This window comes from Mercenaria mercenaria, chromosome 12 (assembly GCF_021730395.1).
Source record: "Mercenaria mercenaria strain notata chromosome 12, MADL_Memer_1, whole genome shotgun sequence".
In the NCBI taxonomy this organism is placed as follows: Eukaryota; Metazoa; Mollusca; class Bivalvia; order Venerida; family Veneridae; genus Mercenaria; species Mercenaria mercenaria.
The window spans coordinates 68,987,483-69,012,770 of record NC_069372.1 but is presented as its reverse complement, the minus strand read 5'-3'; the positions used below and the strand labels follow the sequence as shown (position 1 = coordinate 69,012,770).

The 25,288-nt window shown below is 35.0% G+C and overlaps 1 protein-coding gene across 5 annotated transcripts in view; it reads left to right on the top strand.

The window, feature by feature from the left end:
* Positions 1 to 25,288, top strand: part of LOC123533706 (uncharacterized) — a 363,176-nt gene that overhangs the window by 8,539 nt on the left and 329,349 nt on the right. For 2 of the 5 annotated variants that reach the window (XR_008366543.1, XM_045315494.2), the window contains exon 1: positions 704 to 879. The exons of 2 other annotated variants lie outside the window; for them this stretch is intronic. The gene's annotated coding sequence lies outside the window, so the exon portion shown is untranslated. Of the gene's footprint in view, positions 1 to 703; positions 880 to 17,211; positions 17,441 to 25,288 lie in introns of those variants that run through there. One more of the 5 variants, XM_045315493.2, reaches the window with a different exon arrangement.

Genomic DNA, 25,288 nt, shown 5'->3' with positions numbered 1-25,288 from the left:
CTTTTTTATATTCAGTTATATATGCCTATATTTCTGTCGTCCAATGAAAGTAATCAAATGTAATCATGACTTGAGTGCAAGTAATGTAATGTAATGTAATGTAAGCAATTACTGATGCAAATTTAGAGCAATCAAATGTAATTGTAATTAGAAAATATCAAAGTAATTGTAGTGTAATCAATTACTGTTGCATGTAATCAGTCCCAAGCCTATTCATGGCCTAACACCTTCAGTTCTTCTCCAGTCCATATATTATATACCATTAGTTTATGAGCCAGATCAAACAAGGTTGTCTGAAAAAAACAAACAAAAAAAACCAAACAAAAAACCCTGTGTTTCACTGTTAACATTAGAACAATTTTCTTTCCCATTTCTGCAGAATGAGCATTTTCCATAAAACTTTGGTTGGGATTGTTATGGACCAGATAGGACAGATTTATTAACAGTTACGTGCCCTTCATATGGTTAAAAATTTGATTAAATTACACTATGAAGAATTTCCTTGTCCTATACTTGTTGGCATGGTAACTTGTTAAGGATGCATGCACAATGTAATTGTAAATACACCTTGCCCTAATTTGTATGTTAAGGTATACTAAAGGAGTAATTTGACACTATTCAATATGGTATGCAGCTCTCCTTTTATAACAATATGATAATATTGTAATTTCTGTTCTGTGGAAACGCTTGAATAACGCTGAATTCATGACATATGATTACAATGTTTTGTATTTGACATGTCTTTTGTATTGTTAATGATACCCCAATATTTTAGCAGGAATTTTAGAAATCACCCGAAAGTAGAGCTTACAATATATCTATATATATAATTACAAGTTAATGTTTTATCAAAGAGCTGTTAAGTAATCTGTGTTGGAGGTAAGTCATAGTGTATAATTGTTTTAATGATTGTGTCTTAAGGTTATATAAACTATGTTATTTATAAGGCAACACCAACTGTTACATTGAATTTTACCTTGAGGTTATGACACTTATTTTGAATGGTGCATTTGTTTATCTGGCTTTTTATTGCTTAATTTGCACACATTTTGTAATTTCTTTTAAGGATCGAATCCAACTGTAGAGGGCATTTTGTCATTTTGCCAAGAATATCTAACAGGGCTAAATATTAGAAAAATAAAGGTAGTCAATCTTGTTTAAAGGTGGTCAATCAAATTATTTTGAGCACATTTTATGACATTTTTCAGTTTTCATATATTCTGTTAGAGATTTATTTAAGGAACAAAAAGACCCATTACATTGAGTTAAATCCCTATTGGAAATGTATATTTCATTACTTTTTATGAAATTGTATAATTACCTCACTTTAATATAATTACAACTATTACTCAATTCATAGATTTGCGCGTTTCTGATTGGCTACTTCAGCACACGTGACCAACTTTCATTTCTCAATGAAGCCGTCACGTATTCATTAGATCTAATTAATATTCATAATTCTACGGACTACTTTTTCGTTTCTGGGTCGCGCACTTTCAGTTTCAATTCGCCGATTTAGTACATTTTCTGACCATAAATCATGGAACAAAAAATAAAGATATACTGTAATAGGAATTATATTTGTTTTTATTTACTCCCTTTTAATATTTTATTAAACATTTATATATCCGATAAACATAGATAATTACTGCCGCATCTATCTACCGTTCTCACGGTCTGTAAACTTGGTCTGCACAACAACAATCAGATTTTGTTTTGTTTAAGCAATTATTTGTCACTTTGTATGAGCCAAATGAAAGTAGTCAAGAAGAAATTCCCGAGGACATTGAGGCCCTTCGAGGATGAACTTGAAATCGAAAGTAAAACTAAAAGTGAAAGTGAAACCACAAACAACACAGAGTCTACAGCTGTCACCAAAGACGAAAGTGAAAGTGAAGTCCTGGGGGAGTGGGGGGGGGGGGGGGGGAGAACAGCTAGAAACTGTTATATGTTGAAGCTAAATATATACATGTAACACAAACTGCTGCTCCCCACAGATTTTAAAAACTTGTCACCAGGAGAAATTGAAAAAATCAAAGAGATATACCCCCAAGACTAGGGGTGACTATTGAGGCAAATTTTGACTATTGCCATACTATTGATACAGTATTGCTGAAAAACTTAATCCGGTCTGTTCTATTGCAGGTTACTATTGCGATACATGGACTAATAAATGTGCATGTGTTAAATATGCGTATAAATATCAAAACATCTATGGCAAATCTGTGCCACCATAATTAATAAACTCTTATAACTCTAATAAACTCTTTTTATAACTTTCGACACTTCGTTCGTTTAACATACTTTCCTTTCGAGCACTGTTTATAATTGCTGTTAATACACATTAAGTAAAAAATCCATCTTTATACTTTCTCGGTATCTTCCATAGAAACTGAAGAAAGTTAATCTTGTCTTGACAACATGACAGTTTGCACAGCCAGACCAGGATTCGAACCTGGAACCTCCCCAAAACACAAATTACCATATGTAATTTCCACAGTGTTGGGTTGCTCTGCCAATTGAGCTATCTGGCCAGTGGAACTGCAAAAATATAAGATTATTTTTCGATTTCTGGTTTATACAGATAAAACGGAACGTTAAGATGGGAAAAAAAATTGGTAATGGGATTTTCAGTAATCATTCTACTAAATCAACTATGCATTAAAGCTGATTTACCATCTTTTTCTAATTAGCCCACTTAAATTCTCACAAAAATATTACATAAAATCCTATTTTAATTTTTAACAAGCATGGTCATAAACAAATACAAATTAGGCGTAGAAAAAAATGTTTGATTCCGGTACTGCAGGTATCTTGAATTTCACCCACAGCTGAACCCCAACAGCCTTCAGATTTGTGCTGATGAGGAAGGCAGGGAGTACATTTCTCTGACCCATGAAGTGAAAGAAAAATAAAATCAAAGTGACGTCGCAAATGAAAAGAAAATTTATGCTATAGAAGGTGACAGTGAAAATTGTCCTTTCAGAACTTGAAGGCTTGTATGCTCACTGTGACCCAAATGCTTAAAAGCTATTTTGCCATGTAAACATGTTTGTCAGATTTGGTACAACACTAAACCAGTCAGCATAAAAAAGTTCGCCAGTTTTATGGGCGATATTTCTAGAATTATCGCGTCTTCACGTCTTGACACACGGTAACTCTGTTTTCAAATAATTTCAATTCCATTTTTTAAACAAAATTAGCTTCTAATAAAAAAAATCAATACTAAACATTTCACACAGATATAAGAATTGAATGTTACTTTTCTGCAGTCCATTATGTATAAACTGTCAAGAAGTTTACGACTAATTGACATAAACATCGAAGACTGTTCGTTATTGTACGGTACTATTGCATTTTCTGATACATTGCACACTGCCTTCACGCTAGTGCAACCAAGGGGCTAGATGATGCCGGATGTGAGCTCCGGCGTATAATGCTTATGACCGGATATCGTAACGATTTTTAAATGAAGCATCTGTTTGGTCATACAGCAGAGAAAAGACAACAGAGCAGAAAATGAATGTCAAAAATCCTCATCAGATTATCAACTGGCACCAAGGAAAATTCTCAGCTAAATTCAAATGCAGTTCCGGTTCCCATCTCGGAAAGTCCAAATCCAACCTATGAAGATAAAAAACACCATGTGCCGACAAGATTCCGGAATGGGAATGTTTATCCGTCTTCATGAACATTTAACAACTGCACATTCACTCTGCAAAGTACCCTAAATACTCAAAATTAAGCTCAGATTCTTCAGTTATTAAAACTGAAAACACAATTTCAATTTGAAAAACAGATTCAGAATTATGTTCACTTTGTTAGCTTGTAACAATTCATTGTCCCAGTGCTAAATTTTCCATACCTGATCTAATTCACAGAACACGGGTACATAATACTTGTTGACTTGTTGACAGAAATAAATTGATATAAAAAACACATGTGAACAGATGAATTAATTTAGTAATTAAATTTAATTTAAGGCCATGCAAAATTTGCCAAAAAAAATGTTCAATTTGTGGAGTTTTTCCACGTTTATTGATTTGTGAAATGTAGATACTTTTTATTGCAATAAACAGACATATAATGAATTAAATTCCTTACCTATCGCTATCATGGATTCAAATTTTTCCTTGCTCCAGTTTCCAAAAATAGAATTTCCAAATTCCAGCTGTCAGTGTCTGACTGATCGACTCTGACACGTGTTTTCTCCAATCATCCTTTCGAATGAATTTCTTGAACGTTATATTCATAAAAATAGAATATCTTTGATAAAAGTTACAGATGTTAAACCACAAATTCCAGCCTAGCAACCTCAAAAACTCCGATTTTAATTTAATCAAGCCTAAAACTCCAGACCGTCACAATCGCGACGTTGATGTCGGCCATCTTTCTTTTGCGTTTATGCAAATGAGTCGTTCGCTTGCGTCCATGACGACGAAATTAATACGCGTAACCCCAAGTACTCTTAAAGCTTGCATTTCAGTATAAAAGTTTGGATTTTTCAAATAGGAAACAGATTAAAGAAGATTTGAAAGTTGTAATTATAAGAATTGAATGGTGTTTTTCTGCGGTTCATCGATGTATGAACTATCAGGAAGTTTACACCTAATTTTTACATAAACACCGAAGGTGTTTATGTAAAAATTAGGTGTAAACTTCCTGATAGTTCATACATCGATGAACCGCAGAAAAACACCATTCAATTCTTAAATAAAAGTATTAAAAAGCAGTCTAATATTGTTTTGATTTCAATATAATTTCCATTTTTACATTTGCTTTAAATAAATATAGGGATATTTCAAATACCTGAAACAAAAGGCAGTGTGCAGCTTTGGAATTCATCTATTTTCAACCTATTTTGGTTGTGCAACTGAAATAGACAAAGGGAGGTAATAATAATTTCATAAACTTGCATTTCTAATTTATCTTGGCAAAATATGTACTTGTCAATGCAAATCTTTGACAACTTTAATACAGTAGTGCTGATATTCATGGTGTTCCTTCAGCAAAATATGTTTATTCGATTTTATACTTAAGCTAAAATAATGCTATCTTGGTAGGAATACATGTATCAAATTTTAAAAATACTTCCAGTGAAAATCTGATGGGTATTAATAACTCAGTGTAAATGATCAGTTAATTAAGTATTGAACAAAACCATTAGTTGACCAAAATCTGATTAACCACCTTTTAGCAATAATCAATGGTATAATTCACTTTTCATATATTCTATGAGGGACACTATATTCTACAGGACATAATTCAGGAACAAAATCAATTCCTTAGTGCATACTCGTTTTTTTTTTTCCATACACTTTTACTTTTCTGTGATCACCTCCATTTAAAGAGGGAAATTTCTTTTAAACTCAGTAGATTTTTTTTAGATTTCCATTTGATGGTTGTTGATCTTAGGCAAAACTAAATAATATTTGCAGTCTACTGCATAAGCTAAAGGGAGGTAATGATAATTTATAAAGTAAAAGGAGATAATGATAACTTTGAAAACCTGTACTCCTGTTTAACTGGTATTGTAAATATAGTTTTTGGACGGATTGTCAAAGACAATTCCGTCCAGTGGAATCACGATAATACATATACGAATTTCGGCTTAATCGATTTTTTGATAAAATCGTAAAGTTTGTACAAGTGAGAAAATATTGATACCGAACCTATTTACAATAAACAACTTACCATTTTCAAAAACCTGCCCAGTCTGTGTACTTTGAAAAAAAAAAAGCAGCTTTAATTTTGCATTCGTAGAACAACTAAAACCGACAATGGTGGAAGAAATTTAAGACCCGAGAAATAACTTTTCAAAATAGCTTTTCTTGGTTTAGTAGATTTGCAAAGGTTTTAAATCTGCCCTGGGACTTTTCAAACTCATTTTAACCTTGGTTTTTGACGTTTTGAAATAAGGCGTGAAGGTTGACAATTGTAAAAAGTCAGATCTACGCACCAAATAAATTAATCCAAATAGTCATTAGCATAGAGCCTGTCTGTGCGTAATGCAAAGAACCAGCCTGTGCATCAAAAACTGGCGTCAAGAGAGACCGCCGGCGCCCCGACAAAACCGAAAGTAAGGGGTTTTGAATAATTCCATTTACATTTCGGCCTATTTGTCAGTATTTTTTGGAAGAATATTGAAAAATGAATACAAATAGTGCGCTTGATATGTATGATATCAAAGCAAAAAGTCGTTAAAGACTGGAAAAGGTCGGGCTAGTGTTCCATATCTCAGTACACCATCAACAAAGTTCATCGTGTTTGCGAGCAAAATAGCTGATAATTAAAAAGTAAACACTACAATACATAGTAAAGACATTTTAATGTTCCGTGCTCTACTTATTTTAGAGCAGCATACCTATGATCATGGATGGCAGCTCGATTTTTCGCCTCCCCTACCAACTTGGACTTTTTTATAGTAAAGAATAGCTGGTATCGACGCGAAGAAACCGCTGATATAGCAGATTTCGCAAAGAATCTGCCGATATGGATATGCATTGTGTTGATCAAACTTGCACAAAACTTGTGTGACCATAAGATCTCGGTTGCTTTCTTGAACCAGCCAGTTCCCATAATGGGTTCAAGAGTTATGGCCCCTGAAAGGGCCAAAGTTAGCTATTTTGACCTTGTCTGCACAATAGCAGCTTCATTTATGATTTGATTTTAACCAAATTTGCACACAACTTGTATCACCATAAGATCTCGGTTCCTTTCTTGAACTGGCCAGATTCCATTACGGGTTCCAGAGTTATGGCCCCTGAAAGGGCCAGAATTAGCTATTTGACCTTGTCTGCACAATAGCAGCTTCATTTATGACTTAAATTTAATCAAACTTTCACAAAACTTGTGTCACCATAAGATCTTGGTTCCTTTCTCAAACCGGCCAGATCCCATAATGGGTTCTAGAGTTATGGCCCCTGAAAGGGCCAAAGTTAGCTATTTTGACCTTGTCTGTACAATAGCAGCTTCATTTATGATTTAATTTTATTCAAACTTGCACACAACTTTTATCACCATAAGATCTTGATGCCTATTTATATGCCCAAAGGGACATATTATGTTATCGCCTCGGTGTCCGTCTGTCTGTTGGTTAGCAATATCCCTTCTGCTCTGTAACTCTTGAACCCCTTGAAGGATTTCCAAGAAACCTGACACAAATGTTCACCTCATCGAAACGACATGCAGAGCGCATGTTTCAGATGACTCACTTCAAGGTCAAGGTCACACTTAAGGGTCAAAGGTCATATGACTTTGTTTTGTGTGTATATTGCTCTGCATTTGCGTTGCATTGCAGTTCTCTTGTTTTTATTTGGCAGATCCTTTTTTTGTTCACTTGCAATAATTTTTTTTTAATTACTACCCTTTTATGTTACTATAAATAGCTTCTTGTCCATCAGTGCAATGATAACAGGTGAGCGATATTGGGCCATTATGGCCCGCTTGTTAATTTCTTCCCTTTGTTATTCCTGTCCTTTGGGCTCCATCAGTCAAAAATTTGCTCCTATCCTCCTCTGATGTAATCCTTCGGGCATGAAACTACTAGCCTGATTTGAAAATAATTTTATTTGAAGTAACTTTAAGAAAATTTCAACTATATTTTCTCATAATTCTTTTGATTGATCTTGATTATGATTTTTTGATCTTCTTGTCCTTAAGTGCAGTGATAACAAGTGAGCGATATAGGGCCATTTTGGCCCTCTTGTTATATCTCTGTATTAAATTGTTGATAACTCATGCTTAAGTAAGCTTTGTCCTGAAGCAGCATTGGTGTTAAAGTTATTATTTCAGATAAGATCATTTACTTAATATAGAAATTAATAAAATGACATACAACAGAAATATACTTTTTGAAAATATTGTTTCTTCTGCAAATTTTATTATAGCTAGCTTGCCCTATACAGGATTGTCTAGCTGTACATGTCTCCTGTATGGCTTGAATATTAGGATAATAATAGGATACCAGCAATTATAAAGGCAACAAAGGGAGTTGATTAAAGAATATATTTCAAGGGAGATAATTTTATCTGAAAAAAAAGAAGTTCGGCACTGTGAGTGATATAGAGAAATATCTGATATTTTTCAGTATTTCACCAGTTAGCATAAAATAATAATGAAATATTTATTTGTATAAAAAATACAGAATGTATTGAATATGTGTAAAACTGCACTTCTGTCTCCATTTTAAGCTCCTGTAAACACTGATGACTCAAGTCTGTTTTGCTGTTATTATTATTATTATTATTATTATTATACCAGATTTATATAGCGCCCTTTTCATGATCAATTTCATGTTCAAAGGCACTTTACATAGTTCAAATGCAGCCACACAGGGCGCATAATTCATCCTCTACTAGTACAGACACAGAGCGATCTGACCAGAGGGACAGAGTGAGACAAAGCCCCCATGACAGAGAGATCAGAAATCAGATACAGGCTTTTCCGGCTAACTTAGCCTAGCTCGTTGCGAATAGACAGCCTGGTTCTTTAACGTGCCCATCGTATAGCACTGATACACACAAGGATTGCCTGGGTTCCTGACCAGTACACCTCTAGTTGGGTGGGAAACACTGAAAAGCATTTCTGAAAATTCCTGAGTAGCTGCCGGGGATCGAACCCCCGACCTCAGGATTGGAAGGCCAGTGTGCAAACCACTGAGCTATCCGTCCACCACGTTCAAACACTGGAGGTCTCAGTGCTTTAGCAGTGAAAGCTACTTCCCAAAGAACAATTAAATTTCGTTACAGAAAGAAATTGATCTGCCTGTACATGGTCAAATAATTTTGTTTTCAATATTGAAGCAGTAAAAATTGATAACATTGGCGTACTTTCAAAGATTTAGGATGGGAAATACATTGAAAAACAACTAACTGTTGTCCATGACACTTAGCACTTATAAAAAATAGCACATTTAACCTAGGCGCATTTGCAAACATCTGTTTAGGGATGTAAACAATGCTGTAAGATACTGAGACAGAAACAATTAATGATTTTGTGGAAAGATAATTAATACTTCGTGGAACCAAAACATACAAGTTATGGTAAATAGCAGAAATACTGCTTACAGTCACCATTGTAGATTGTTTACATCTGGAGATTATTTGACGTATTGCAAAAGTGACAAAAATACTATACTTCAAAATTCACGTTCAAAACATAGGTTCCGGTACTCATGAAAATAAGCAATTACGAAGTAACAAAACAGAATTGCTTTTTGTATAATCTGATACCATAAACAAAATATATAAATGGAAGTTTCATTTAACTACAAAACTTCAACCTTAAACCTGTTAAATTTCTATAATGGGCTGGTCCGTCTTTCAAATTGGGCAGTACCATTTATTATTTGAAGGAGTGTTGTTCACTGAAAATTTACTGATGGAATAGTGAACAGTGCAGACCATGATCATGTGCAGGCTGATTTTAGTCTGCACTGATCGCAAAGGCAGGTCACTTGCAGTCAGCAGGCTAAAGGTTAATAAAATGTACGAAGTGTTTTAATGGTTAAACTCTTTCAAGCAGTATCAGAGTTACGACCCTTGAATATGTCAGATTTGTCTTAGTTCACATTTTTTACTAGATAGCACTAACTTTTCTTGTGCAGTCTTTGTTAAATTTATATCTTCTTTAAGGGCTGATTGCGTCATAACCACTGAAACAGAGGGAAAATCATGTTGTATAAAAAACAGTGTATTTCAGAATGTGTACTCTTTTAAAAAAAAGAAAATTACTTAAAGCAAAGTCTTGAATGGTTTGTTTGACCCTATTATGTAGATCTACTAAGAGGTTTGATTGGAATATGTGAAAAAAAAAGAAAATTTTCAAATATTTGGGAAAAAACAACACATTTTTTGATGTAGGTGCATTGGGTTAGATTTTAAACCCAGTAACAGCTGTGAAGATACTGACAAGATGTCACATAAAGATCGCTGTCTCAACACAAGTGTTACTCAAGCCAACATTGTCATATTTTACATTGTTAACACATAGAAGAGAACTGGCACAGACTTACGTTTAACTACAGCTACTACCAGTCCCAAGGGGCTGAATTTCTTACTTATCCCATTGCCAGATGGGTTCCATTTTTTTTTTTTGGTGGGGAAGGGGGGGGGGGAATTTAAAGAATACAAGAGAAAATTCCCAGTGTAATGAGATTGACTTTGAGACAAAAAAAAAAAAAAAAAAAAAAAAAAAATGTAAATGAGAACCTTTGTTTACAAATTAATCTGCTGATTATACCAGAATTACCATTTTGTAAGGTTTGGTACAACAGCTGTAAAACTTTGGAGGGGATTGTATCAATTACTTAACATACTTACAAAACTTGGCTGATATAAAGTTGGAAAATAAAACAGATATATTTATTTGGCTTTGTCTACTCACATGGCTTTTTAAACCTGTTCCGCATGGTAAATCCAAGTTTTCTGCCAATATTCATATTTTGTGCTATAACATACCACAGACCTAAGCCTGAATCTTTGTGATTTCCAAAAATATATTATCTGGCATTGGTACGTGAAACAGTGGTGACCTGTTAAAGCTGAGATGTCACAATATTATCAGTAACGAAGAACAATCATACAGTGTGTGTAAATACAGAAACTTTGCAGCGACTTTAGTATTTCTATAATATAAAATAGAATAGTTGTTCCTGTACGTGCACAGCGCCTTTAAAGAATGTGTACGTGTTCAGCGCCATTTCGTAGATTTTGATATCCTCTGTTTTAGCAGCTTTGTTTTTTGCCAGTTCATTACATATCTTTGTTGAACAGGGTACTTGGTTAACTTTTCATTTGATTGTACTGTCGTTTACTTAAGTAATTTGTATTTTCTGGGCAAAATTGTGTTGGTCCGCGGATACCGTCATCCCAAAAACTGCGAATGTATTCAAACTTCCCAAGTGTTCTCGGAAAATGTAGGTGAATGGAACAATGTATGGGTACAGGAGGAAATCAGAAGGTAAGGGGCATATGATAGGATATATTAGAACATCTAAAACAAAGGTTTATCAATACAAATACGAGGATTTCCCTGACGAATTGGAGAAATTATCGGCTATTGTTCCATATAAGATGCCTTTTTACTGAGCATGCAGCTACAAAGAAACTTAATTAACCTTTACCTTGCTACATTTCTATAATGGATTGGTCCATCATTCAATTTAGGCAGTACCATTTATTATTCAAAGGGGTGTTCACAGAAAATTTAGTGACTGAATAGCGAACAGTGCAGACCATGATCAGTTTGCACTTGGCTGATCTTGGTCTGCACAGGTTGCAAAGGCAGGAGCACTCACTGCCAGCAGGCTAAAAGTTAATTTAAGTGGAAATATAGAGCAGATGGGTTATAAAGTCATTCCTGGTATGTTACCAGTTCCGTTATTTGCAGTTTAGTGTTTGTGACTGTTCTGTAATTTGCAGTTAATGCTTCAGGCTTTTTAGACTGGCATCAGTCGTTAGAGTCACTGAATGTAAAGCACCTGGCCATAAAATCAATTCTCTCTGACACCACTTTCTAAAAATTTTTACAATACATCTCTTGCCTCTGTCTCTAACTGTTGAGATGAGCCTAGAGAGAAAATGTTTTTCTGAGAAAATAATTTAGTGTCAGTGTGAAGAAATTAATATTATTACAGACTATTTGATCTCAACAGACTTTGTAAGTCTACAGGCTTTTATGCTGGACCCAAAAATAAGCGGTACATTTCTTCAGAGAAAGGTGATACTGTTATTTGTTTTTCATTGGTTATGCAAGTGACAAGCTTAAACTGTTTTTCAAACTAATTCTAAATGGTTTTCAGATCTTCATTTGTGTTGCCTGAAGGTCAAGAATGAATTATGCATTGTGTCCCATTGTGCTTGCAATAATTTATTGTAATATCATCCCATGGATGTATTTCTTCAGTGATGATGCAATGAAGATTGTAAAAGATTTACCCTTAATGCATCTAAACAATGCAGCAGATAAATAAAAAAAAAAACCCCTGTGGGGGCAACTGGATATTATCAGCACCTTTTAAGTTTCAATAAAATTTTGTATGCAAGGTTTGCTTTCACCTGGATGAAATTGTCCGTCATTTCAACCAGTATTTAATGTGTGAATAAACAATTTTAGGACAGTTTCAGGCCGCTTCAACTTACACTTGTCAAGCCTTGTCAAGCTCACCTTGGTAGCTGACCAGGAGAATGCAGATCTGTGGATCACAGGGTCACTGGCGCCAGATCAGAAAGAAAATGCCTCTGTACATGTTGTACCCTACCCCTAGGTATTCTATAAGAACCATGGTCATGAACGGAAAAGTGCACTAACCCGTTTCAATCGTACATTTCTCAACTTAAACGCGCAGTTCGGTGAATGGGTACCTAGTATATTGAACAAGCGATAATTTATCTTCCATCGTGCACCAGTCACATTGTCTCAATATTCCATATTACTGAGATTATCAACATATTTTATGCTTTCGTCAACGTTACAGAAAAAACTTGCTTGAACTTCCCTAATGAACATCCGGTCTAGAGGTCACGGCAGTGCGCACATGTTTGGCGAAACGTAAACAAACAAAAACAGATTTTAAAAAAAATCACAATTTTACACTAAAACTCGAAATGATGAATGAAATTCATCTTTTATATGATCTTTAATTTGAAATCGTACATTGGCCTGCATCTGTTCTGTATATTTTATTCATTTTTGCACATTTTGCTGCATTTTCACATTTTAGCGAACACGTGTAGTAAAATGACGATTGACATACATTTTTACAACAGCCAATCAGAATGGTTTTGTAATCTAGAACGGAACTTCACCAGGGAAGTTCAAGCAAGTTTTTTGTGTAATGTTGAAATTACTATAAACTACGCGTTGTTTTTCTAAGATAAGATGTATTGAAAAATGTGACCGGTACACAATGGAACATCAAATACCACTTGTTTGATATCCATAGTACACATTTACCCCACTGCGTGTTTTAGGTATGAAATGCGCGATTGAAACGGGTTAGTATATTTTCCCGTTCACGACCATGGTTCTTATAGAATACCTAGGGGTAGGATATATAACATGTTCAGAGGCATTTTCTTTCTGATCTGGCGCCAGTGCACAGGGTCATGAGATCTATCCTTGGGTGAGGCGTATGTTCTCTATGACAATTTGATATAAAGACATAGTGTCTGAAATCATTCGTTCTTCACCTCTGATTCATGTGGGGAAGTTGGCAGCTACTTGCGGAGAACAGGTTTATACTGGTACAGAATCCAGGAACACTGCTTAGGCCACAGGCACTTAGGGTCAGGACTCCCCACCCACCCCACTCTCCTCCGCCTCTGGTTAAGGTATTGGACCCCTAATAGTAATGTTAAAAAATTGCATTTGCTTGGTATAATCTTAAGGATGACTGTGTTTCACACTGTGTTGCAATTTTTAAACAACTTTTACCGTGCGGTTTTTTTTTTTTTTTAATTGTGTATAATTTATGGTATTTCCTCAAGCTCAGGTAGAGACAAATTTCAATGTGATGGCCACTATCCAAAATGTTTGCAGATAATTCATTATATCATTAATTTTGATAAAAGAAACATCAAACTATAGGTAAACAATTATAAAACACAAAATAAAATGTCAATAACATTTATTCTAGGGTGCCTCAAGTAAATGGATTTAATGAGACAGAATTCTAACTCCAACACTGAAAAATTAAGGTCGAATCCTGTGGGTCTGTTTTGAATTTTGCTCACTTCATTCAAAAATAACCTTGGGGCAGAAGTAAAACCTACCTACATTTCTTCCACAGTATATAATCTAAAGAGTGAAGGCAAAATAGAGAACTTTTACCACATGTAACTCTGTATTTTTAAAGATGTCTAACTCTACCCCTTCTGTTTCAGAGGTAAATTCACTTTGAACAGCAAGAAATCGCTTATCAAATGAAAATTTTCCACTTTTGTACTGTACATCAATAATAAGTCTTGAAAGAAGTAAAAACTTACTAGAAAAAAAGAAAAATAAGGAAAAAAAAATTTTGGTCCTAGTGGGGCTTGAACCTACGCCCCCCTGAAAATTGCAGTCAAAGTAGGTTTATGGTAGTAATGGGGATAATAAGAACAGAGTTACCTCTGGTTATCTCCACAGAGGGCGCTGGTGAAATAAAGGGTAAACATTATCTTGTCTGACCTTAGATTTACTATAGAATGTAGTCGAGATTCTGCATAATAAACACTAATTTATTTGTAATTTCCTAGGTATTTGACCCTAAACACTAATTGATTTGCAATTTCCTTGGTATTTGACCCAGAACAAAATAAAACTTTAGAAAATAGTCAAATAAGTACTTAAATACATTTATTTAAAGGATTTTTGAGTAGTTCATAGATGAAACTAATAAGAATTTGATTATGGTTCAGTATTGTTGTGTACCACTATGTAAGGGTTATGGAGGAATTCATTTTCCAAAAGAACAACATTTAAAGGATTTATGGAGAGTAGCGGTAAAAATAGCAGATCCTGGGAAAAAGACAAGACTGTGGCAACCCAGTAAACACGATATTGTTTCAAAATATTAAGATCTTGAACTTGCCAAAACAAAACTTAATCAAGGATTACATTTGTGTACTTCAACATAGCTAATTTCGGTAACTGTATTTTTGGTAAACTTGCATAACTATTATTGTTTTGTGCAGAAATACCAAGAAATATGAACTATTGATGCTGGACTGTTATATATTTAATTCAACTACAAACAATTATTTATCAAATGCATAATAGCATTTCATAGACTGAATATCATATTGTACTGCAAATGTCTACATTAATCATCATCAATGTTATTTCACAAATGTTCAGCTATATATTTCCACAGATACATTTTGTAGAACAGTTCTAGCTTTGGTAAAATGGTGTGTTACAGTACTCATGATCTAGTTCAACTTTTTGTACAAACATATCCTTGAATGTATACACAACGAAGAAGCAATATATATATACATCTGTCACTGTATCTGATAATAGTAGTTTGAAGTTCTTTAGCTCCATTTTTTCGTCCCTATAATCCAAGTATGGAAAAAAATTTCAAGGTTGGATAATTGCCTCTTTCCCAGCATATGGACATTTCACCTCAACTATTGTCTGGGTGTTGCAGCCAGATATGGACTTTCTCTACATGTAAATAAACCGCAGTTGTTGACACTATATTCTGTATGCTTTTCAAATTTCTAAATTGCTGTTTTTTTCATATTGCTTCCCAATTTAGGGAAGTGGATCCTATGGTCTGCTTGCAGTTGATGAAACCCTTCAGTGGACCAGTCTGAATCCTGAGGTTCTGGTAGGAGAATAGGTTCATTCCGGAAATCTTGATTTCTGTCATATGCTTCAAGTCTGAAAGTAAGAAAAAGAAAGACACCATAAATTCCTCAAACAAGATATAGTGCTAGCATAAATCATTAACCTGTAAAATGTTAACCAAAGGGCTACTCTCCAGTATTATTGCTTTATATAAGCAACACTAAATCTACAAATAATGAGATGCAATAAAGATAGCACCAATAAAACTTGCAATGCACACCATGGCCTACGTGTATTTAATATAAGATATAATAATTTGCTTCTGTGTACTGGTTTCTCAAGGTTTAAATGGATTAATACTATTTGTCTGAGAATTATTCAATTATAACAAAATAAAAATATACCTTGTTAACAAATCTTCCTTTCTGCCTTTGATGCCCTTCTTTTTATTAATTCTCTCTGTAATTGTATAACTTTCCATCCAAAATATTTTGATGTCCACTAAGAATCCATTTGAGATAAGAATCTGGGTCAGCATTGTTTACCCCTTATTTTACCATCGCCACCTAGCGAGTAGCTGGCTTATTATCCCCATTGAGTATTCTTCAAAAAGGAGGTACTCTATTATGTGTCTAATACCTTAAGTTTAGTGAATATTTTTTAGCATTTTAATATGTATTGAGCATAGGTGACGATCATAAAATGCATTTTGTAACAATTTCAGCGTGTTTCAAAAATGCATTTTTTACCATCATTTTTCTAAGTTGATATTTTATATCTTTTTCTTTGATTTTAGTAACTTATCTTGAAAGGAACTGAAATATGTTACAAAACAGATTGATTGTAACATCTGTTACTTGATAAAACTCTCTGTAAAAAAGTACAACTATTTTGTCACGGATAATGGTTTCACTACCCGATTCCCCTTTTCCCAGTAATAACATAAACATGTTATCGTTACAAATACCATGCGCGAATAGTAGATGAAGACCATAATTATGGTTTCAGGTCAGTATCTGGAGAAGACATTGACCTATAGTATTATTGATCAATAATAGGTTTTATTACTCAAAATTGCAAAAACTATGTCTGCTCTCATGTTTGACTGTGGAATTATGGCTTGATCTTCATTTACTCAGAAATGTGAAAATTGAAAGTGTCACTCGAGTTGTTGTTATCCAATGTACACCAAACTTTGTCAGAATCGTTGTTATCCAATGTACACAAAACTTTGTCAAAATGTTTATAGTGGACGCAACTTGACCCCGATGGTTGACCTTCGCATTATAATACATAATGAGGCACAACCTATTATTGAAAAGGAGTGTACGTAAAACACGAGCTGCACGAGAAAAAGGAAATATAAATTTATGTAAATATAAATTAGTGTACTGGAAAGTTTTAACTGATCAAATGTAAGTACATATACCTTGATACTGCAATGTATACAAACTAATTCCGTATAAATATACACGGCTACCCTAAGCACCCTTGATTTCTATAATGAAATAATCGATATGAATAATCAGCCTAAGGTCAACCATCGTGGTCAAGTTGCCACTACTATACTGGCATAATTTCTCAGATATGTTTGATAACCAGCTGGATGCATGGATACTCCAGTCACACTTGAGTTATTGCTCTGAATTACTTAAAGACCTGCTCCAGTCCTACCTTTTAACCTTAAATTTTCACTGAAAAGCATGAAAATCCTGACTATGAACAGTGACGCCTGTCAAACAGAGTCTGTTTTATATAAATATGCGTGCTAAAGTGTGGTGCGTGGTCGTTAACTGTTACCTATTGTAACCATGGGTTGCATGCACACAATAGAAATTAAATGGCCATGGAACAGGGCTTTAAATTCAGTTTTATATGTAGAAGAATACACGGAAGTTATTGCAACCTTCAATTAAATTTTTCATAATAGTTTCTGTTTACTAAATGTAAGATTATAAAAGCTATGCTTTAGTGTTATGAATAATTTAAATAAGTTATAACATAAAAGCCAACACACATGGTTAGTTAGTTATAGCAGAAGATGAGAAGTAGAAAATTCTTCGTTTCATGGTTCTCGGATTGCAGTACAGTCTAGACTGTTACGTTTTGTTTAGCAAGACTTTAGAATCTGGAATATGGTCAGATGTGACTTTTAATTAGAGTAAGTCATTTAAAATATATAGTGTATCGTCATTATTTGCTGATATTAGATTTTTGGCATCAGGGCCGGCATCATGTGCAGGCATCTTGTTATCAGTTCTCAAGTTTGAGTTACCTCTGAGTGAATTAAATTACAAGTCAAAAAATTTCATATATACCTTTCTGCTAAATGAAGGAGATAGGTTACGTAGCTCTTGCTTTCATTTTCATGAAATTATGATTCTTGTACTTTTTTCTGCAAAATTTTGTTCTCAGTTGCCAGCAAATGAGTATCTCAGTAACTACACATTACAGCTGAATAAAACTTCACACACCTCACAACTTTTGCTTACATTTTGGTGAATTTTTTTTTGTATTTGTCTTTTTTTTCAATTTTGTTTTGTTTTGGCGTATAGCTGTCTAAGTCAACTTTTGAGCTAATTAAAGAACCAATAAAAGTTGTCAATTTATAATTCTTCAACCAATAAAAACAGCAGGATAGGACAGAAATGAATGCAGGTATACTTATAATTGGCTGAAGTGAATGATACTGTTTCACAAAAGCTTCCTTTAACATCTCAACAGAGTATTACATAGATACAATAGGAACTGTCTCTAATGACATCTCGGAGGTATTTATACAGGTAATATTGGAGTTTTACCTGAATGATGATTGGTTTTTGGGGCAGTGTCCCCAGATTTAACAAACCGTCTTTCAATTTTCTTGTCGAGCTTATGACCAACCTGACAACACAAAGAAAACAAGTTCCAAAGTATTTGCCAAATATAACTTTAACATTGCATTTTGCAATTAAATTTTTGATCCATATATGATTAAATAGATCTACACATTTTATATTAACAACAGTATCTGAAGAAAACTAAACTGCATGGTAAATATAAATTACAATAGATCTACTTAAGCGTAAGAATAACTAGAAAATGCTTTTGTAAAAAAGCGCATGTCTCCCCCAATGCAAAGTCCTATAGGCAAGAAGTCAATAGGGGTCAGGAGCGAAAGTCAAAGAGACACTGATGGTTGGCTGCAATAGGGATCATCTACTTGGCATGTCCAGTCATCCCGCTAAATTTCGACACTCTTGGCCTAGTGGTTCTCAAGTCACTGTTCAGGCTCCTGTGACCTTGACCTTTGATCAAGTGACCTCAAAATAAATAGGGGTCATCTACTCTGCATGTCCAATCATCCTATTAAGTTTCAACATTGTAGGTCAAGTGGTTCTCAAGTTATTTCCAAAAAATGATTTTACATGAATAGGCCACTGTGACCTTGACTTTTAATAGAATGACCCCAAAATCAATAGAGGTCATCTACTCTGCATGTTCAATCATCCTATGAAGTTTCAACATTCCGGGTCAAGCGGTTCTCAAGTTATTGATCGGAACTGGTTATCAATGTTCAGGCCCCTGTGACCTTGACCTTTAACGGAGTGACCCCAAAAACAATAGGGGTCATTTACTCTGCATGAACAACCATTCTATGAAGTTTCAACATGCTAGGTCGAGAGGTTCTCAAGTTATTGATTGGAAATGGGTTTCCATGTTCAGGCCCCTGTGGCCTTGACCTTTAACAGAGTGACCCTAAAATCGTTAGGGGTCATCTACCCTGCATGACCAATCATCCTATGAAGTTTCATCATTCTGGGTCAAGTGGTTCTCAAGTTACTGACCGGAAATGGTTTTCAATGTTCAGGCCCCTGTGACCTTGACTTTCACAGAGTGACCCCAAAATCGTTAGGGGTCATCTACTGCGCATGACCAATCATCCTATTAAGTTTCAACATTCTGGGTCAAGTGGTTCTCAAGTTACTGACCGGAAATGGATTTCAATGTTCAGGCCCCTGTGATCTTGACCTTTAATGGAGTGACCCCAAAATCGATAGGGGTCATCTACTTTGCATGTACAATCATCCTATGAAGTTTCAAAATTCTGGGTCAAGTGGTTCTCTAGTTATTGATTGGAAATGGTTTTCCATGTTCTGGCCCCTGTGACCTTGACCTTTGATGGAGTGACCCCAAAATCAATAGGGGTCATCTACTCTTTATGACCAATCATCCTATGAAGTTTCAACATTCTGGGTCAAGTGGTTCTCTAGTTATTGATCGGAAATGGTTTTCAATGTTCAGGCCTCTGTGACCTTGACCTTTGACGAAGTGACCCCAAAATCAATAGGGGTCATCTACTCTTCATGACCAATCATAATATGAAGTTTCAACATTCTGGGTCAAGTGGTTCTCTAGTTATTGATCGGAAATGGTTTTCAATGTTCAGGCCCCTGTGACCTTGACCTTTGACGGAGTGACCCCAAAAACAATAGGGGTCGTCTACCCCAGCAGCCCTACAACCCTATGAAGTTTGAAGGTTCTAGGTCAAATGGTTCTCCAGTTATTGCTCGGAAATAAAGTGTGACGTACGGACGGACAGACGGACGGACGGACAGGGCGAAAACAATATGTTTCCTGGGGGAGACATAATAAAGATGCTTGATTTGATCATGTGATGGATTCTGAGACCAACACATGTTTTGATCATGTGACCTATTCTGAAATCCAGTAACTAGTTTCAATACGCTAAAAAAAATGTGTTCTTGATTCTGCGTGAAAATAGCAGCTAAGTAAGTAAGTAAGTAACGCCACTGATAAGCCGATAGATTATTGATTTTTTCATTGCCGTGTCTCGGCACCGTTGTGGATGTGTATTATGGAGAAACTTTATCAGTTTGCGGCGATCAGTCCCGTTTATCAGTAGGCGAATCTATACATATGCGGCAACATCCTATAGATCCCGATAATATCTTTTCCGTGCAGGTGTTATTTCTAAAATAGTAATTCAGAAAATACAGTGCTGAAATGAAATACTTTTCGCATGTCTAAGAAAATATTTTCAAGAGATATGTTATTTATAAAAAAATAATACTATATAAAAAAAAAAAAAATAAAATAGAAAACAGTGTTTTACTTGAAATAGAATAGGAAGAAAAAATTCATTACTTATTCATCAGCTTGAATTTATGGCTTATTTGGTTCAAGGGAGGAGGGGGGCGAGGATTAATTTGACAGTTTGATCTTTTATAATTATCATATTATCTAATCTAATAATCGGCAGTAGATTTTTTCTCTCATTGTTTGAATTCGTAAAATCAGCTATGAACAGATTACTTCTGTTTTACACCAACTATTAAGAACATTTTAAAGCTTAAAGGCATATTTATTTATCCGGTCGGACCGTCCTTATTCGTGATTGTATATTATATAATTATATATTTTGATCTCGAAATCAGCTGTAAATCGTTAATCAAAATGTCTTGTCCACACATGTTGCATAAAAATGAATTGAATTTCAAATAGTTACTAAAATTTAATACACAATTGCACGATGCATATCCATATCGGCGGACTCTTTGCGAAATATGCTTTATCGGCAGTTTCTTGCGTCGGCACCGGCGATTCTTTGCAGGTTGGCAGTTATAAAAAGTCAGATATACACACCAAATTAATTAAGTTGTAATGTTTCCGGATAGTCATTAGCATAGAGCCTCTCTGTGCGTAATGCAGAGAGCCTGCCTGTGCAGCCAAAAAAAATAAAAAATACAGTATGCAGAGAGACCGCCGGTGCCCCGACAAAACCGAAAGTAAGGGGTTTTGAAAAATTCCATTTACATTTCGGCCTATTGTCTTTATTATTTGGAAGAATATTAATAAATGAATACAAATAGTGCGCTTGGTATGTATGATATCAAAGCAAAAACTGGTTAAAGACTGGAAAAAGTAGGGCTAGTGTTCCATGTCAGTACACCATCAACAAATTTCATCGAGTTTGCGAGCAAAATCGCTGATAATTAAAAAGTAAACACTACAAAACATAGAAAAGACATTCTTATGTTCCGTGCTCTACTTATTTTTGAGCAGCATACCTATGATCATGGATGGCAGCTCGATTTTCGCCTCCCATACCAACCTGGGCACTGTTTATAGCAAAGAATAGCCGGTGCCGACGCGAAGAAACCGCCGATATAGCAGATTTCGCAAAGAGTCCGTCGATATGGTTATGCACTGTGAATTGGAGAGAGCATCCTGAATATACATGTCATCTAGGGAAGGTTTGTATCCATGGAAATGTTGTCAAAAGTTATGGCATCAGAATCTTGCGGGCATGCAGTAATTTCAATAGCAACCAAATCAGGGGCGATATTTTTTTACTTTTTCCAGAAATCCGACCTCACTATAGGGCCAACAGAAACGCGCTTTTTCTGGAAAAATATGGCATTTCCCAAACTGAACATGCCCCCGATTCTTTAGTCTAAAGATCAGAACATTAGGTATATGATGTGTTTAACATATAATGTTCGGGAAATTCTTGAAAAAAGACCGAAGAAAAATTCATTCCCAGATTTTTCTATCAAAAACGCCATATACGCTGATCAAACTGGTATTTATCTGCAGGAAAATTATCGTTTAACGTAAAGAGTGCGCTAAATACTGTTACAATTGTGCGTATATATACGTATTTTATCATTTTTCAGACCGAGTAATTTTTGCTATGGGAGGTAATCCGCCATTCCGCGATGATGACTTGCCGCAGGTGCCCGTTATATTTTGGCCTCATTTTCTTGGTAATTATCCCTGCAGATGTACACTTATGTTACCAGTTTAATGTATTTCATCTATCTGAGGGTGCAAATGGTTTCTGATGGTGATATTCGAAGGCAGAACCACCAGAAATCTTGTTCTTTTTCCACGAGCGTTTCGTATTCTAATTTACTCGAACCTAACTGTATTCGCCAGTTCGGTAGGTTCATTGATATGAGGAATCACGGTTTTCATAGTGTTTAATGTATTTCTTATATTATGATATTGATAGTTTGAAATATAGATGTATATTAAATAACCTAAAATTAAAACAGACAATGTTATTTAGATCAACAAACATAACAAACAATATGAATAATAATATCATCTTGAATATGTCATGTATGTTTTTAAGAAAACAGTTACTGAATTTTAGCAATAGTTGGAATGGAAAAAGGTAGATCTATAAAAATAGTTTTTACAGGTGTTTGTGTGTTAACTTATGACGACTTCTTATTAAAATGATGCTTATTTGTAACAAAAAACGTTCCTGACTTTTTTAATTGATAAGTATTGTACACATTAGAAAACATAGTCTAGTTTTTTTTTCAATGTCAGTTCAAGGAAATCCTGTTCCAATAAACTTTCACATGGTGGAATAATTTGACTTTCTTTCCAAACTTTCATAAAGTGTTACAAAATTTGCCTGTTCTTGTTAGACTGTCAAGAACACATGATGTCAGGACATAGAGTGCAAACAGACCTATTGAAGAAATTGAAATACATTGTACTATAGCTTTATCTTTTTCATTTTATCAAACCTGGCAATGAAAGGTTTTTGTTTGTCGATGAACAGCTGCTATTGAACATGACTAGATTTTTTTATTTTTACCTTTTGAACAAAATATAGAAGTGTATTGAACACAAAGTTAATAAATTTTATTGTTGTGCACTGTAAAAGTTGTGACCACTCCATTTCTTGCCACAAAGAAGTGCATTACATAATGCCTGCATGCACTTCCCTGGCATGAATGGGTTACATCAAGTCTTTAAACTGCAAAGCACTGCCCCCATCAGTCCTCTCAGTACTTTGATTAGGAGACTAATCTTGGAACTTCAAATTTGCGTAACTATTGTACACTGTAGTTGACAGTCGTGGTGAGCTCGGTTAAACCTCTCCGTAAACCCTGTAATGTACTTGCAGATTTCATATGGCTTGATTAAACTAACAGAATAAATGCAAGTGTTTGATACGACTTTAAATCACAAAATACTGTCTATTTGCTGGTATATCTACCAGTTAGTATAAATTTGAAATTGCACAGGAATATTCAGACTAACTCCTTGTAAAGCATCATGTTTTTGTCAAGTAATGCATTTCTTATGTAAATGATGTGCAAGTAACAACATGAAATCAGATGAGCCATGCCATGGGAAAACCAACATAGTGGGTATGCGACCAGCATGGATCCAGACCAGCCTGCGCATCCGCGCAGTCTGGTCAGGATCCATGCTGTTCACTAATAGTTTCTCCAATTCCAATAGCCCTTACAGAAGAAAAAGGCCTGCTGCGTACTCTTGCTGTGTACATACAGCGTATATGATGCGTACATGATGTGTACTGAAATCAATAGTACGCAAGATATACACCGCACATACACCAATAGTACGTTTGTAGTACACTTTTGACATGCAAATGAGCTCTGCCGCGTACTACTTGCTGCGTACATGCTGTGGACTACATAGTACACAGGATGTACGCTGGAGGAATTTAGTATGCGGGAAATAGTACACAGCATGTACGTGGCACATATACTTTTCACATGCAAATGAGCCTGCGGTGTACTACCCCTGCGGCGTACATGCTGTGTACTCCTGCGGCGTACATGCTGTGTACTCCTGCGGCGTACATGCTGTGTACTCCTGTGGCGTACATGCTGTGTACTCCTGGCCCGAGTCCTGCGGCGTACATGCTGTGTACTCCTGCTGCATACATGCTGTGTACTCTTGTGGCGAAACTGCTGTGATAATGTAAATTCCTTACCCCACCAACTTTCGTATGCAAATGCTGATCATTTGGACAGAAAAAAACAGAAAAAAGATAAGTGACATGCATCGATAAGTATTTACCCTTACCAAAATAATGTAGATTGATGTTATCAAATAAATTAGTATGCTTTTCTTCATCCACTTTTCAATGAAATAAATCAATTTTTGTAGCATGTAATTTGGTAAACATTTGAAGAAAATGGCGTAACTGCATCAAGGGGAAACAACTTTAATGCAACTAAATATAAGTGTTATGATTTATTATAGACGATGTGTGCGTAGTATGTATTTATTTTGATTAAAATCCATCTGAGAAAATCTAGGACTGGAATTATATAAGCATTTATACACTTTTACGTCCATAAAAAGTAGCGCACCAAAAAATTTTGGATTGATTTTTTCCAATGGGGCGAGCGCAATTAGCCAAAAACGTTCTGAAAATATACGAGCGGCAAATCTGATGAACAACTTTTTAATTTGGTGAGACCTTAATGAGTTAACATAATGAGCATTAAAGCCTTTATAAAACATGATAGAATGGTGTTTTGCTTAAGAGTATTCAAATAACAGTGAGAGCTATTAATTCTTCTGATTCGGGCACTGTTGAGGCATTATCTTGGTAATTATTTCATGTATTACAAAATGTAATGCAACGAAGTTCAAATAAGGCTTTTCAATTATCCAAGTTAGAAAGCTCCAGGATTAATTCAAAATGAAAAAGAATATTTTTACACTGCATGCAAGGTGCAGCTCAGAAATCACTAAGATGTAAGCTTCACAAATGAACATTGCAAATAGTAAATGGCAAATTTCATTGTTCAGAATACGGTAATCTGAACTATTCTATGCTATTAAGATAAAAGTTACACGGAAATCAAGTTCTTGCTTCCAAAAAAAAAAAATGTACAAATCCTTCCTGCATGAAGTGTACTTCAGACTTTTACCTAAAAAAATTCAAAGTATAAACACCAAAAGAAAATGAACAAGTCCCTCCCGCATATATGAAGTTTACTTCAGACTTTAACTTATAAAAAAAAAACTAAGTATAAATGCCAAAAGAAATTGTACAAGTCTTTCCCGCATATATGAAGTGTACTGCACAAATTTCAAAGTATCTGCGGTGTACATGCAGTGTACTATTTTCTTGTACAAGTCCCTCCTGCGTACATGCAGTGTACTCCTTAAATTTTCAGAGTCTGTGCTGCGTACTTGAAGTGTACTAGTGACCTCCTGC